Source organism: Cupressus sempervirens, chromosome 4 (genome assembly GCF_028749045.1).
Source record: "Cupressus sempervirens isolate cs-2001-9-10 chromosome 4, ASM2874904v1, whole genome shotgun sequence".
Classification (NCBI taxonomy): domain Eukaryota; kingdom Viridiplantae; phylum Streptophyta; class Pinopsida; order Cupressales; family Cupressaceae; genus Cupressus; species Cupressus sempervirens.
The window spans coordinates 855,958,438-855,974,241 of NC_143121.1; the positions used below are offsets into that span (position 1 = coordinate 855,958,438).

Sequence of the window (15,804 nt, forward strand, 5' to 3'; positions counted from 1 at the left end):
AAGGTGTGAGAGATTGGAAGATCCAACAAAAACTGAGTTGTGGACATTTAGCAGTAGACTACTGCAAAATGATAAAGAAATTAGTGAAGCTTTGAAATCATTGATCAAAGATTTTTGAAAAAATAACACACATGTTTCCCCTAATCAAAGAGATGTTGTAAGGAGGATTGGTATCCAAAATCGCAACCCACATGCAAAACATTTTTTGGACTCAACTCAAACACAATTTTTTGCAAAATTTGCTAGTATGTATCCTCAAATTTGAATAAGTCAAAGATTTTTTGAGATGGGTAAACCTTTTTATGTGAAGATAAATCACACACACACAAAACTTGTTGTTGTAGGATACAAATTGAATTTTCTAACCATTTTGATGTTTTTAGGCATACATGTGTGTTTTTGCATTCTAAGTTTGTTTTATAGGGTTGTGACATAATGAGCCACCAAGATCTTCAAGGGAATTCATATCCAAAATTTTATGTGAAAAAGGGGATGGACAACAATTTTATAAGACATCATGCTTGGATGGCATGTGCTTATTTTGTGGTTCTTTGCAAATTTTATCAACTTGTGAACATATGAATAATACACATGCAATTGAAAATGAAATAGTAGATTACAAAAAATTTAAGACAGTGACATATGCTCTAAAAGATGGGAAATAGGGTAAAAGATGTGATTTAGTCATTAAAAAGATTCTAGTGTATGGGTTCATGAAGATTTTTCGTAAAAATATTATTTATGAGTATGCAAGACATACACATAGAGCTTGATGGCTATATTTGCAATTCAAGTTGTGCAAGGATACGTTTCCACTAGATACCATTGTTTCGGTTGTAGACTTCATAGAGAACTACACACTACAACCACAAAATGAGGTGTAAGAAAAGTATTATACTTTTCAATAGGTTTCCATATTTGTTCACATAACATTCATGCATTCACCTACAAGTACAGAGGATGACAGGAAGATTTTGAGGGAGTACCATTTTTACATCAATGATGATCGATCACATTCTATGGAGTTTGTACATGGTTGTTTTCAACTATTTTATGGAGATTTGGCTAATAGGGGCATAACATATCATCATCACATTATTTGGTCAGACAATTGCGCATCTCAATTCAAGAATGCATGGATGTTCTATTGGTTGAGCAAGATGCACAGGTTGTGTAGAATTCAATATATGTGAAATTTCACAGAGGCTGGTCATGGAAAGGGAGAGCACAATGGTGTAGGCGCATGCATCAAGAGAGCTTTAGCTCATGAAGACCTAAAGTATAAAGATGGAGTAATATTGACAAATGCAAAACCCATCGTCCAATGGTGTAATGCTGTAATAGGTCCAGGTAAGGAAGGTGAGTCTATGGTTCGTAGATTTGTTTGGTTGATAGATAATACTAACATTGCACCATATGAGGATTGTTGCATAGTAATAGGATCTAGTGAGTTACACTCTTTTAGAAGCTCTAATGCAGGTTCATGCAGTATCCACACACGAAAAATGGCATGCTATTGTCCATCATGTGAAGAGGAAAATTGGGATGACTATGAGTCAACTAAATGGGTGGAAAAAGGGGATATACGGGTTTTGGACCCAATTGATACCTATCATCCCCCACAAGCACTGGAAATGGTAGAGATGGATTCGTCTATTGATTTTGACTGCTTGTCTAATCTAGTGCAACCTAGTATTATATATATTTATATATCTTTGTAATTTCAATATGTAACTTTATAAATTTTACCTAAGTATTTTCTGAATTAATGACCACATTTTGTACATTTGTCACTGTAGGCCATGTTTTTTTTGTTATTGTACTTGAAGACGATGAAGAAGGGACAAATTATTATTTGTGTCATAATGTCCAAGCCGAATAAAAATTGGATCACTCAGTTATAGATGGTGAAGGTTTAAAGTACCATATCGATGTAGTGGTTGTAATCGGCACATGGCTTAGACAATATTCTATGAAGAACCCTAACTTGTGGTTATTCGAGGATTGGAAAACAAAGAGGAAGATTCTTCATTATTTGAACCTTGTTGTCGCATCAAATGTCCACTTGATAAAATATGGTGGAAAACCACATAATAAGATTCTTTGGAAAGTTCGTGAGTTAGACCATGAGGTAATACTTGAGACATTAAAATGTACAGCAGATCTAGTTGGTTCATTAGATTGAATATGGAGAGAGGGAGAGAGAGAAAGAGTGATCAATTGGATCCAAATACAATGTTGCAACCTCTTCCCCAAGACTGTCCACATGACAAGGTGGGTATTATTATTATGTGTAAGTGATGAGATAAGTTTAAATCATAGATTTTATGTTTTGATTTGTTTAGAATCTACATACATTATTTGAATTTATATTAGATTCTTTAATAGGACCCATTTTCAAATTAGTCATTTGAATAAGTGAAAGTTTAGAATTTGTTGTTTAGATCAAAATGTAATGAAAGAACATGAAAATTGTTAGAATGTGAATGCTTTGTGATGTAAAGTCATTATTGTGTGCATTTAAGAAGAAACTTGAAATTGGTGAAAGAAAGGATATAATGAGAGAAGTTTCCAAGACTCATCAAGCCATTCAGTAAGCTGCTTGATCATTGCTAGAAGCTCAAACAAATAATTCTTTGCATTTGGAACATTGTTACCAATAATGATATTATGATTAACATGCTTTTATCTATAATTTGTTTTTTCATTGTATGTAAGAAAACTTAACCTGTCGAGAACAAGAGTGAACAAACAAACATTAGTTGCATATATGCATCAAATGTTCAAGACAGAATGAAATACAACTAACACTATGCTTGAGTTTTGCAACTCAATGCAACTAAGTCCTCATGCAACCTCAAAGTAGCTCAACAAAGGCACCCATAAGAAGCCCTATTGGTGTGCTTTAGATTGGAGGAATGTGGTGTGCTCTCCCAAAACACAACTATTTGAATCCCTTGATAAGAAATGCAATATGAGAAAGACAGAATGTTGAATGAGTGGAGAATGCTTCAAACAATGGCTATGAAAGCTGCCATGCTTGACAGCCTTCTAAGGATACAAGTGTGGATGCAAGAAACAAACTAAGCTAACAATGCACATGAAATGCAAATCTAGCAACTACCAAAGGTTAGTAATAATGCAACTCTAAAAATCACTAAAGAGTTTTAACAACAAACTAGCATGATAACAATGAAAATGAGATAGATGTAAAATACTTGAGACAAGGGCTCTATTTATAGGCTTGAGAGAGCCCTTAGGGAGGTGGCATCTATGTGGCATCCACGAGGGAGACATGGAGACAAGTCATGCAAAGGTCAACATTCAAAGTTTTCTCACACATGTGTGAGCAAACTTGAAGGATTGGACGACAAAGGTGTAAGAAGTGTGGAAGGTGTGAGAGGTGTGAGAAGTGTGAGGGTTCCTCACACATGTGTGAGCACACACTTAGGAACTAAAAGGGGTTTAGCAAGGTGTTTAGGATAAATAAGTGGGATTAAGTAGTGGGTAGGCTTAGAAGGATGAAAGTGATGGTTCTAGACTAGGTTTTAGGATAGGTTTAAGACTAAATTAAATAGGATTTAATTTAATCATAGGATTAGAGAAGTTAATGGAATGGAGGGAATTAAATAAATAAGATTTATTTAAAAAGGGATTTATGGAACACTATGCATTAAATAAATTTAATAAATTAGGGAGGGAAGTATTTAAATTAAATTTAAATACATTAGGAAAGTGAACATCTTTAATTTAATAAATTTAATTAAATAAGTAGAAGAATATGGAAAATATAAATAATTAGTATATAATTGACTATAATGTCAAAGGAAATATTAAATGAATTAATATAGTGTTTAGGATAATTTTAAGTGTCTACAGTCATCTATAATTATTTTAGATAAACTCCAAAATAAATTTATTATCGAATTATAAAGTTATAAAACTCATCTTATAATGCTAGATTGAATTTTGATGTGTTATCATCTAAGATATATATAAATGTATTCGAAGTTTAAATTAGCTGAATCTATTGGGATAAGTGGTATTATAATGGATAGTTTTAAGATTCATTTGAAGAATATAAAGGGGTATGAGAGATGTAGGTCATTAGACAAAACAATATCTTCATTGGAAATGGAATTAGGAGCAGCAAGAGTTGCTAGTAGAATGAAGATGAATGGAGTGGAGAAAGAAAATAAATCCTCTACCAAAAAAGCATTTGTTGTGGTGGGAATCAACACTGCTTTTAGCAGTAGAAAACAATGTGATTCTGTCCGACACACTTGGATGCCACAAGGTCAACAACTATACTCAATTAAAACACTTGTAAGTTTTTAAATTTGAATATTACTATGTCTTGTTTGAAGCCCACGAATAAAATGGGAAATGGGAAATGAGAATGGCAGGGGCAAAGCTGAAGAAGTTGGAGGAGGAGAAAGGGATAGTGATAAGGTTTGTGATCGAGCACAATGCTACACCAGGTGGCATTTTGGATCATGCAATTGAAGAAGAATATGTAGAGCATAATGACTTCCTTAGACTCGAACATGTTAAAGGCTACCATCAGCTCTCAACAAAGACCAAGATCTACTTTTCTACAACACTCGCTAAATGGGATGCTAATTTCTATGCTAAAGTTGATGATGATGTGCATGTCAATCTAGTTACATTATCATCATTCATGGTTTCATCTATATAATATATTTTATGTTATAATTTGTTTAGATAGTTCATGTGTTTATTTTTTGGGTAGAACTTATTTGTTGTTTTCATTTGAGATGGGTAATTCTACATAAAAAGCTAGTGCCATTTTATATGTTGTTTAAAGTTGATATCTATATTAAAAATCTAACATTTTTTTATATTTGTGTAATATTTTAATCCAAAGATAATTGAGAATTTATTGAGTCTTCAAGAACTAGGTAAAAGGTATTTGAAAAGGTGATAAGTTGGCCTTTTCCTTTGGAAAGTTTGGAAGTTTGCCAAAGAAAACTAAATTTTGACCTACTAGGATTTCAAGGCCTAAGTTAGGTATATTGATCCTTTGAAAGTGTTGGGGCCTTGAAAGTGCATGAATCCTAGTGGTTTAGTCCTAGAAATGTCAAATCAAGTCTAAGTTTGAAGTCTTGCAACCTTTTTACTTGTTTTTCCTTAACTGGCCTAGTTGAGGGCAAGTGTCCCTAAAGCCATATTTTGATCCAAGTTTTCCAAGAGCCCTAATAAAGGGGAAGGAACTTAGGAGAGTGGAATCCACTTGGATAAGTAAAGGTCATCATTTGGCTAAGGCTAGTAACCGAGACATCATCCTAAAGTGGGTTTGGGTACCCTTAGAGGTTTAAGTACCAAGTGGAAAAAGTAGGCTGTGTGCTCTGCATCAATAAGTGTCATTATACCTAGGTCTAATAGCTAGGGTGTAGGAAGTTACAATGTATTTGGAAGAGTCACTAGTTGGCCTAAAAGTCAAGACATACCTTACCATAGGGAAATGAGAAACTTAAGCGATAAGTCTCTAGCTTAGGGAAGGGTCCCTAGAATGGAATTGCTAAGGGATAGCCCATTTAACAAGTTGGAATTGTTAGAAAGTACTTTGCATGTAGTAGAAGTTTGAATTATATAGGTTTCCAAATGCAACCTTAAGGCTTAAGTTTCCCAAATTAGGTAAATGACTTATCCAAAGAATTCTTAGTAATACAATGGTTTTGAATACCCTAATACACCCCAAATAACCAGTTTACAAAATACCAAGAGCCTATCTCTAAGGTAAACCGATCATCCTAGCCTACTAGGCCTACAAGCCCCAATTAGCCCTTAAATGTTGTCCTCTTGCATTTTTATCCACATTTTTCCATAACATAAAGAAAATAAATTAAAGATTATGATACCAATTTGGCTTCTATATAACATATCAAAAGATGAGGTATGGTTGTTTTAGACCAAGTCTCTGCTGTTACACTATGGGCCACTTTTTAGGCATAAAAACCCCTCCATTTACAAAGGAACTATATGAATAATTATCCACCAACCATAAAACTTGGTAAAGTATCTTAATATTATTCTAAAGTGATGATTATTCAATTGGATTGCACCCATCAACTTTCTATACGTGCTTTTTATGAAACCCTCACCAAAAAAGGCCAAAAATTAGGGCCTCTTCAAATTTGACCAAGAAATCACTTCCAAGACCTTTTAGTTGATCCTACACCATGTTTATGATAATTAATTTTACTTTTTTACATAAAAACATGGCTTCCTTTATGCAAATATCTCGCTGCTATACCTATGGCATCAAATTTAATGCATTTCCATGCACCCAAGCACTCCAAACTTGTCCAGTTGTATGATCATTGGTGCACGACACCAATGAAAATAGATAGGTGTCATCCTAGTTGTGCATTAGGAACAAGGTTTCAAAATGATGTAATAAGGCCCAAGATGTAAGGTCAATTGGACTCTAGGTGTCATTATAAGCCAAAGTGCCAAATTGAACCAAGGGGTAAGAAATGAGCAATATAGGTGATTTTTCAAGGAAAAAAGGATTTTTATGTTTCTTAAAAGGTTATAAATTTCCTTAGGGTCATTGGGTTAAGTTTTAGGTGTCTAGGAGTTAAGATGTCAAAAATTGCAAAAAATTGCAAAAGTTGTCAAAGCAAAATTGCAAAAATGCTGACAACTTTGCAATTTTGTTGAAACACCAAGTTTACATTAAAACCACCATTTTAAATGTGGTTATAACCATTTTAATGGAAGCATATATGTATGATATGAATGTACAAGCCTTAGTGGGTGATGGTTGTACGGATATGATGTCTTTTGAAGCAATAAAAACCTGATTTTTTGCCATTTTTCCTATGTTTTGCTATTGTACAGACGTGTATGGATTGGAACATGTGAAAATTTGATATTTTTGGATATTTATTTTAAGTATCTTTCTTTTTCATTTGGTTTTAGGTTTTGATCTATTCATTTGTGTAAGATATTGCCATTTTACTGAGGGTTGTCTGGGCAAGCCTGTAAATTGACTAGATTGCACTTATGGCCCTCTAACTTGCAATCCAATAGTGGGATCTTGATGCCATTTTGTGGGAAGAAAGTTATGGGTGTATTATTATATATGGTAGATTTTTAGGGGCATAAAAGTTGGTTTACTATTTTTTCTTGCAGGCCCTAGGCTGAACATCATCATGTGTTCAGCCAGTTTTGAAGAGAAATTGGTGTAAAACTCTCAAACTTGTTATAATGACCTAGGTGAAGGGTGGAATTTATTGTTGGCATGGTGAGGAAGAGTCCCAAGTGGTTTTTTTGATTCTATGAGCCCATCTCTTGACACTTGCCTTGGAAAGCCTGCCTAATTAGGCCTATTAGGATTGTGAACCTAGTTAGTGTTCGGGTATGCTAGAGTAGGATCAGCCCATGAGTCTTTGGAATCTTCAAGAGTATGGAAAAGGGTATCCAAAAAGGTGGTTTTTTTGCCACATTATTTGGGGAGTTTGGGAGTTAACCTTTGAAAACTAAAAATAGACCTACTAGGATTTCTAGGCCTAGATTTGGGAAATAGGTCTATTGGTGGTGTGGGAACCCTAAAAGTGGATGAATTCCAGTTGGATAGGACTAAGTATGACAAAAAAAAGTCTTTGTTTGAACCCTTGGAAGCATTTTTCCTAATTTGCCCTATTTGGCCTAGTTGAGGACTAGGGTCCCTAAAGTCTTATTTTGGCTCAAGTTTGCTAAGAACCCTAGGGAGAGGGTAAGACCTTGGAGAAGTGGAGTCAACTTGAAGAGATAGAGGTTAGAATTGGGTAAAGGCTAGAAACCTTGTTTGGCATCTTGCAGTGGGTTGGGTGCTACTAGGCACTTAAGAAGGTTTTGGTGGATTAAGGCTGTAGACTCTACACCAATCATCTACATCCTTTGACTATTCCTTGCATTAGTATGCATAATTACATATGATACATGTTAATAATCCATCCCCAAGTCACAGTTAGAACAAAAAGGGGATGGTTACATCATTTTGCTTGAAGGAAACTAGTGTAGGGCACCAAGGCAAACGAATAATGGTCCTAGTTTTGGATTTGGAACATTAATAAGACTATTGTAATAAGACCAAAACGTAAGGTCAATTGGGCTCTAGGTGCCATTATAAGCCAGAGCGCTAAATTGTACTAATGGGTCAAAAATAAGCAATTTTGGTGGTTTTTCAATGCAAATAGGATTTTTGTGATCCTTAGAAGGTTTTCATAGTCCTTAGGGTCATTTGATCAGTTCCTAGCTTTTCCAAATTCATTTGTGTTCTTGTATATCAAATAGACCTAACAAAGGAGACATAAACATTGTTTTGTTCACACCTCTTACTGAACTTGGTTCACACCTATCTTTAGAGTATAGAGTGGGAACTTATTACAAGGTCAAATCCGAAAAAGCACTAAGAAATGATGAATTTTTATTAATAGAGAAAGTTGAGATAGGTTTTCTAATCATTTGAGGTATATTTATATACTTTTTGAGATCTTTATTCATATGAGCAAGAATTACACAAATGTAGAAGTCTCTACTTAGACTTTTGAGACTAGTTGTTGGGAAAAATAGTGTGGATTATTCATATGACGTAATTGATACAGCCAAGGGGACCATCAAGTCTAAAATACACAATAGTTTGAAGATATACATGCTAATATACACCATCATAACGATAAATAGGATTAGTAGATGCAATGTTCCCTCTATGATCTTAGATACTATCCCAATCTAGTGGTTTTTACAAAGTTCATAGAGACATACAAAGGTATCAAAATGCCTCTTCAAATACATCATGATATTTTCTATAATTGAATGGAATGATAGACAACTATGGTAGAGTTGTCATTATACTAATAGGAAAAAGCATCAACCTCCAATTTAGGTGTTATACCAAATTTGAAATTGATATGCCAATAGGTGCTTGCAACTTGGTTTATATTTTGGTTTTCATGTTTTTTTTACCTACTTAGGCTAGAATAAACAACCCTTGGATGAGAAGTCCATGGTTGTCAAAGAAAGACACCATTTTGTATGCTTAAGACACTTTATGCAATTTATAAGCAAAAGCTGCTCATTAGGAAAATTTGGGATTTTTAATGTTTTTGGTCAAGAAATCATAGGATTGAGTTTTTTTTAGTTGGTTTTAGGTATGTTGGAACCTTTTTCCAAGTCCTAGAAGTGGAATCAAGTGAAAAATATTAAAATTGCACTTTTTGTGCAAAGTTGCATTGTTGAAAGTTGTAAAAGTTGCTCAAATTTGCAACTTAGTGGGAAAAGGGTTATAACTATTAAAATATTTGTTCTAACCATTAAAATATACATAGGATATATATATACCTCATTTGTGAGGTCTGGAGGGCATTAATATATGGATTGGAAGAAGTTGCAAAGAAAGAAATTCAATTTTTGAGTCATTTTTACTCTTGTTTGCATGCTGCACAAAATGTATGAACTTTTAGACCAGATGTGATGGATTTTTGAGATATATCTTTGAATCAACTTTCTTTTTCTTCTAGCCTCATTTTTCTACGTGTTTCCTAACTCAAGTTATTGCATTTTTCATGAAACTAAGTTTTTAAGACAACATTTTGGTGCACACAGCCAAAATGGGCCTCTAACTACAATTCCCTTGGTTGAAATTTCATGCCCACTTGGGAAATGGTAGTTAGTAGAGTCCTTTTCAAGATTCTAAGGTTTCAAGAATGGAGGATGTGTTTTGTGATTTTTTCAATCAAGCCCTAAGTCAAGTACCATGAAGGATTTGACCTCTTGTAGCGTGTTGATTTGTGAATGGTAGGAGTTTGAGAATTGGTGAAGAGCTAAGCATTTGAAAATAAGTTATTTTAGTGTTTCCAAAAATTTTCCAAGTCATAGATGTGGAATCAAGTGAAAAATATAAAAATTTCACTTTTTGTGCAAAGTTGCATTGTTGAAAGTTGTAAAGTTGCTCAAATTTGCAACTTAGTGGGAAAAGGGTTGTGGGATCAAACTGTCTATTCTATTAGCTCTAGGTGGCTGGGTAAACCTTGGCCCCAATCTCATTCTATCTTTTTGAGCACTCATACATTCTCGAGCATACTGAACTAAAACATCCCTAAGGGTCATTAAATGCCATAAGGCAATGATCTTTGACGGGGCATATCTTAGAGCTCGTGCAAGGTATGGATGTAATTCTTGGTCCTATAAGATCGTGTTGTGGAGACCTACAATAACCTCTCTCACTTTTTGAAGATCTTACTCTGTTTTGATTTTGCGATGCCATCTCGGGTGATGCTGAAACTCGTAGTCTTGGCCAGTACAAAGTTGCCAACTGCCACATCTCCGTCACCGCTTGTCATGGGATCAAACTGTCTATTCTATTAGCTCCATGTGGCCAAGTAAACCCTAGTCCCAAGATTTTCCCATCCTATTGAGTGCTCAAACATTCTCGAGCATGTTGAACCAAAATATCCTTAAGGGTCACTAAATACCATAGGGCAATGATCTTTGAAAGGGCATATCTCAGAGCTCGTGTGAGGCATGGATGTGATTCTAGGTCCTATAGGACCATGTTGCAAAGACCTACAATAAACTCTCTCACTTTTTGGAGATCTTACTCCTTTTTGATTTTGTGATGCCATCTAGGGTGATGTTGAAACTTGTAGTGTTGGTTAGTACAAAGTTGCCAACAGCCAAATCTCCCTCACCATTTTTTGTGGGATCAAACTATCTATTTCATTAGCTTCGAGTGGCTAGGTAAAACCTAGCTCTAAGGTCATCCTATCCCATTGAGCGCTCAAACATTCTTGGGCACACTGACCTGAAATGTCCCTAAGGGTCACTAAATGCCATAGGGCAGTGACCTTTGACAAGGCATATCTCAGAGCTTGTACGAGGTATGGATGTGATTTTAGGTCCTATAGGACCATGTTGTAGAGATGTAAAATAAACTCTCACTTTTTGGAGATCTTATCTCGTTTTGATTTTGTGATGCCATCTCGGGTGATGCTGAAACTCGTAGTGTTGGCTAGTACAAAGTTCTTAATTGCCAAATCTCCCTCACCTTTCATTGTGGAATCAAACTGTCTATTCGGTTAGCTCCGGGTGGATGGGTAAACCCTAGCCCCAAGATCATCCCATCCCCTTAAGCACTCAAACGTTCTTGGGCATGCTGAACCGAAACATCCCCAAGGGTCACTAAATGCCATAGGGCAGTGATATTTGATGGGGCATATCTTGGAGCTCATGTGAGGTATGGATGTGATTTTAGGTCCTATAGGACCATGTTGTAGAGACCTACAATAACCTCTCTCTCTTTTTGGTGATCTTACTCTATTTTGATTTTGCAATGCCATCTCAGGTGATGCTGAAACTTGTAGTGTTGGCGAGTACAAAGTTGCCAACTGCCAAATCTCTCTCACCTTTCATTGTGGGATTGAACTATCTATTTTTTTAGCTCTAGGTGGCTAAGTAAACACTAGCCCCAAGTTCATCCCATCCTATTGAGCACTCAAACATTCTCAGGCATGCCGAACCAAAACGTCCCTAAGGGTCACTAAATGCCATAGAGAAATGATCTTTGATGGAGAATATCTTGAAGCTCGTGCAAGGTATGGATGAGATTCTAGGTCCTATAGGAATGTGTTACAAAGACCTACAATAACCTCTCTCTCTTTTTGGAGATCTTACTTCATTTTGATTTTGCAATGCCATCTTGGGTGATGTTGAAACTCGTAGCATTGGCCAGTACAAAGTTATCAACTGCCAAATCTCTCTCAGCATTCATCGTGGGATCAAATTGTCTATTTTGTTAGCTCCAAGTGGCCGTAGCCCTAGGCTCATCCCATCCCGTTGAGTGCTCAAACATTCTTGAGCATGCCAAACCAAAATGTCCCTAAGGGTCGCTAAATGCCATAGGATAACAAGCTTTGACGGGGCATATCTCGGAGCTCATGTGAGGTATGGATGTGATTCTAGGTCCTATAGGACCATGTTGCAGAGACCTACAATAACCTCCCTCTCTTTTTGGTGATCTTACTCTCTTTTGATTTTTTGATGCCATCTCGGGTGATGGTGAAACTTGTAGTGTTGGGTAGTAGAAAGTTACCAACTGCCAAATCTCTCTCACCTTTCATCATGGGATCAAACTATCTATTCCGTTAGCTCCAGGTGGCTAGGTAAACACTAGCCCCAAGCTCATCCTATCTCATTGAGCGCTCAAACATTCTCTGGCACGTCAAACTGAAACATCCCTAAGGGTCACTAAATACCATAGGGCAGCAATCTTTTACTGTGGCAACTGGATATGTCATCTCATCCAATGATGGAGACTCATGATAGAAGGTAAAGGGGTGATCATACACATCATTTTGAACATGTTATTTTATGGTAATAAGGTAATCCTCAAATCTTTATACTTCATCCCATGCCCTATTTTGATACTTCTTCAACCCTGGGTTTTTCACATTTAATATTCCCCTAACAACAAGGCTCAACAATTCCTACCAACAAGGCTTCATACTCCATTTTTGTATTTCTATTATTTTATTCTAGTTTAAAAGAATAAAGGAATTTATCACCTTGTGGTGATATCAACACTAAACCAGCTCTTATACTATTGGATGAACAGATACAATTGAACTCAATATCCTATAGGGAATCCTTATTATTAAGTTTAGATTCAACAACCTCTTCCCCTCCTAAAATAATGTAATTAGAAATTTGACACCTATTGCATAGAATTTGGGCTCAGGGATCTTCTAATGAAAGGAATGTACATAGAATTTCCATTTGGTCCCTACAAAAACTCTTTCTCAACATTTCATTACTAACTAGGATATTAGGAACCAAAATAGTTATCTTTAGTGTCTTGCCTAGATGAGTGACTAATGTAAATTGAGCATTTTTTATTTGTTGTACTAGGGGGGCTTCTTATAATCCATAAAAGACCATTTACCAAAGATTTTAGTTAGGAGGGAGGGGGGTGGATCTAAGGATTTCATAACATATAAGGCATTGTGTTGTCAGAGGCCCTAGAGTCAATTATACAATTATTGATCTGATGGTTGTGTATGAATATAGAAATATGGAATGGTTTGAGCTTCATATTTAATGAGACATATTTTTCATATGAACAAACTTTAGCCTCAAATTTAACAATGGAGGAATGAACTACATAATTTTGACCGATTTCTAAATATAAAACATTAGTTAATTATTATCAACAACTTTAGGCACAAATTGATGACCTATGACATATCCAATCAACTTATCCAATTTTTTAGGGTTCGATCTAAGGTACTCATAGGGGGGATTTTTTTAAACTTTTGGATGAATTACAAAAGTATGGATTTTTTTAGCAAATGAGATTTTGGAGTCATTGAAATTTAAAATTTTGAATCAAAGGTTTGATGAAAATGATGTTTACCTTTGTTTAGCTAATTTGGGCACAATGTATTGCCCTGAGTCATAAGGATCTATTGGCTTCTTATTGGAATAGTGCATGAAGGATATTTTGACATTACCAAGATATTGCCCTATGTTTTTACATTAAATTTATATTCAAGATGACATTTTATAGAGTTGATAGACATTTAAGGATTTCCTACATTTTCAACCATCTCTCGATAGGAATTACCATTGAACTTGGGCAAGATTTCCTTAGCTCCTTTGGGTAGGTTGTTTAGATTAGCACTTAAGAGGTGGAAGCTCCCCATGGTTGAGCCATTGCAGCAATTAGAGTTGAGATAGTGACTTTAGGGGGAAGATTTGTCCCGTGTAAAGTTTAAGTTTTCCAAATATTAGGGTGGGAGTTGACTAGGTTTCCTTCAAAGGAGATGAAGGTCTAATTTTTGCTTTTCTCCTAGACCCTATAAGGTTTGGTGAGAAATTAAGGTCTTGTAATTATTGAAATATAGAATCAGGGATACCTTCCCTTTTTTGAGATCTATTGTATTATCTACAGAATACAAATTCCAATTTTCCCAACAATGGTTCACAGAATAAGATATTTGAGATTCTTGGTTTCTTGAGGTTATTCGGTTTTGTCTTTGTTGTTGTAGTTGTCTAAGAACATCATCTATATCTTCTTCCTCCCCGAGAACTCTACTAGCTCTATGCTAATCTTCTCGAGTTCTCCTAGACTACCAAGTAAGAATATTTAACTGACTAAGAATATCTTCTTTCTTGTTGTGAAAACCAATATTGGGTTCCAACATAGGTATAATATTTTCATGTACTTTGTAAAGAAGCTTTGAAAAATCCATAAAACCTATCTCTAACCCAAGGAGCAACCTATTTATTCTTGGAGGAACCCTAATCAATGGTTGGCAACTGCTTTCTTGTACAAATCCATACTGTTGGAATGTATGCAGTAGACTGTGACTATTTTAGCACAGATTTTACTAGTTTTTAATATTGTTTGGAGGCAAATCATGTAGCTATTATCAATTTGTTGCATGTTCTAGTTGTCTTATTATTTTTTTTCCATTTCCCATGCATTATTTATAGTTTGTGACCAAGTTTTGAAAGGTTTTGTAAATTTCTTCAAAGATGCCTGTCTGCTACCAATTTTGGAGTTGTATATCATGAAAGGGCTGTAAGTTTTGTCTCCACTGTGGAAATTCCATGGTCTTCTAGATTTCAAGGCTTTAGACCCTGATGTATTATATTATGCAAGAAAGGGCCATGAAAGTGAGTGCAAAGAATTCTTTGACCAAGCCCTAGGCAAGCTAGGCAATGCTCGGCTAGGGACTATCATGAAAGAAAGAGCTCTTGAGAGAAAATATTGAAGAATGAAGAATTTACATTTTGAGAGATTTAATAGGGGTATGAGAAGGTTATAAATTGTGGAGGAGGAGTCTTGATGAAGTGTGGAAGGTGTCTTAAAAGTGGGGACAACAGGAAGCCAAGAAAACCCTACCAAAACCTCAATTTTGATAATTTTGTTGTACAACCTATACACACCTTGAGACCCTAAAAATCCTTGAGAATGGGTCCTATGTATCAATTTTTACTAAGGCTAGAGGTGTTGAAACTCTAAGACAAAGGAGCTAGTGGCCCTAGAAATTCGGGTGGAGGCCTAAATAGGGGCTCTCCTTGTAGCACTTTTGTGAAAAAATCTTGAAATTAGGTAGAAACCCATTGTTTTTATCCATTAAAGAATAGTAAAAGTGTTCCAATAACACCTTAGGACATCATGGAAACCTTGGTTGGATTGGGGAGTGCTATGGTAACCTAGTAGACCTATAAAACCTTTGGAGGGATACTGTTCCTAGAAGAGTAAGGGTGAGATGCTGCAAGTTTGGATTAGTTAACCTGGTGAGGAGGTTGGGCAAGGTTAGGGGATGTTCTAAGTAGAAAGAAATCCTATAGACCACATAGGTGTAGAGAAAACACCAAGATCCACATATAATATACAAGGTTGCATGGGGACGGGGGTACTTGGGGTACTTAAGGTACAGGTACGGGTATGGGTACAACTATTTTTTATAATAGGGGATGAGGGTACTTGGGTATATCGAAATTTATTTTTTATTATACTTTTATATTTATAGAAAACCTGAATTTATGAGTCATGACAATGATTTTTCATATCAAGAATAGTGATAAAGTTTACAAATGTAATGTATTGTTCTCAGTTTCAAATTTGTTATATGTTTGTAATAATAATTTATGATAAATGTTTAGATGCATAACATAGAAGTTAGGCTTTAAACATGAACAAGAAGATCATAAATCATATGACAATGACATATTGAAAATGATAAAATTTTGGTTTTAACACTAATAAAGTTTATTGTTGATCAATAT

At 35.4% G+C, this 15,804-nt stretch overlaps 1 pseudogene; it reads left to right on the forward strand.

Annotated features, from left to right (window-relative positions):
- The first annotated feature begins 2,486 nt into the window (after window positions 1-2,486).
- On the forward strand, window positions 2,487-4,699 carry LOC149564086 (putative beta-1,3-galactosyltransferase 8 pseudogene; annotated as a pseudogene).
- The last annotated feature ends 11,105 nt before the right edge of the window (window positions 4,700-15,804 follow it).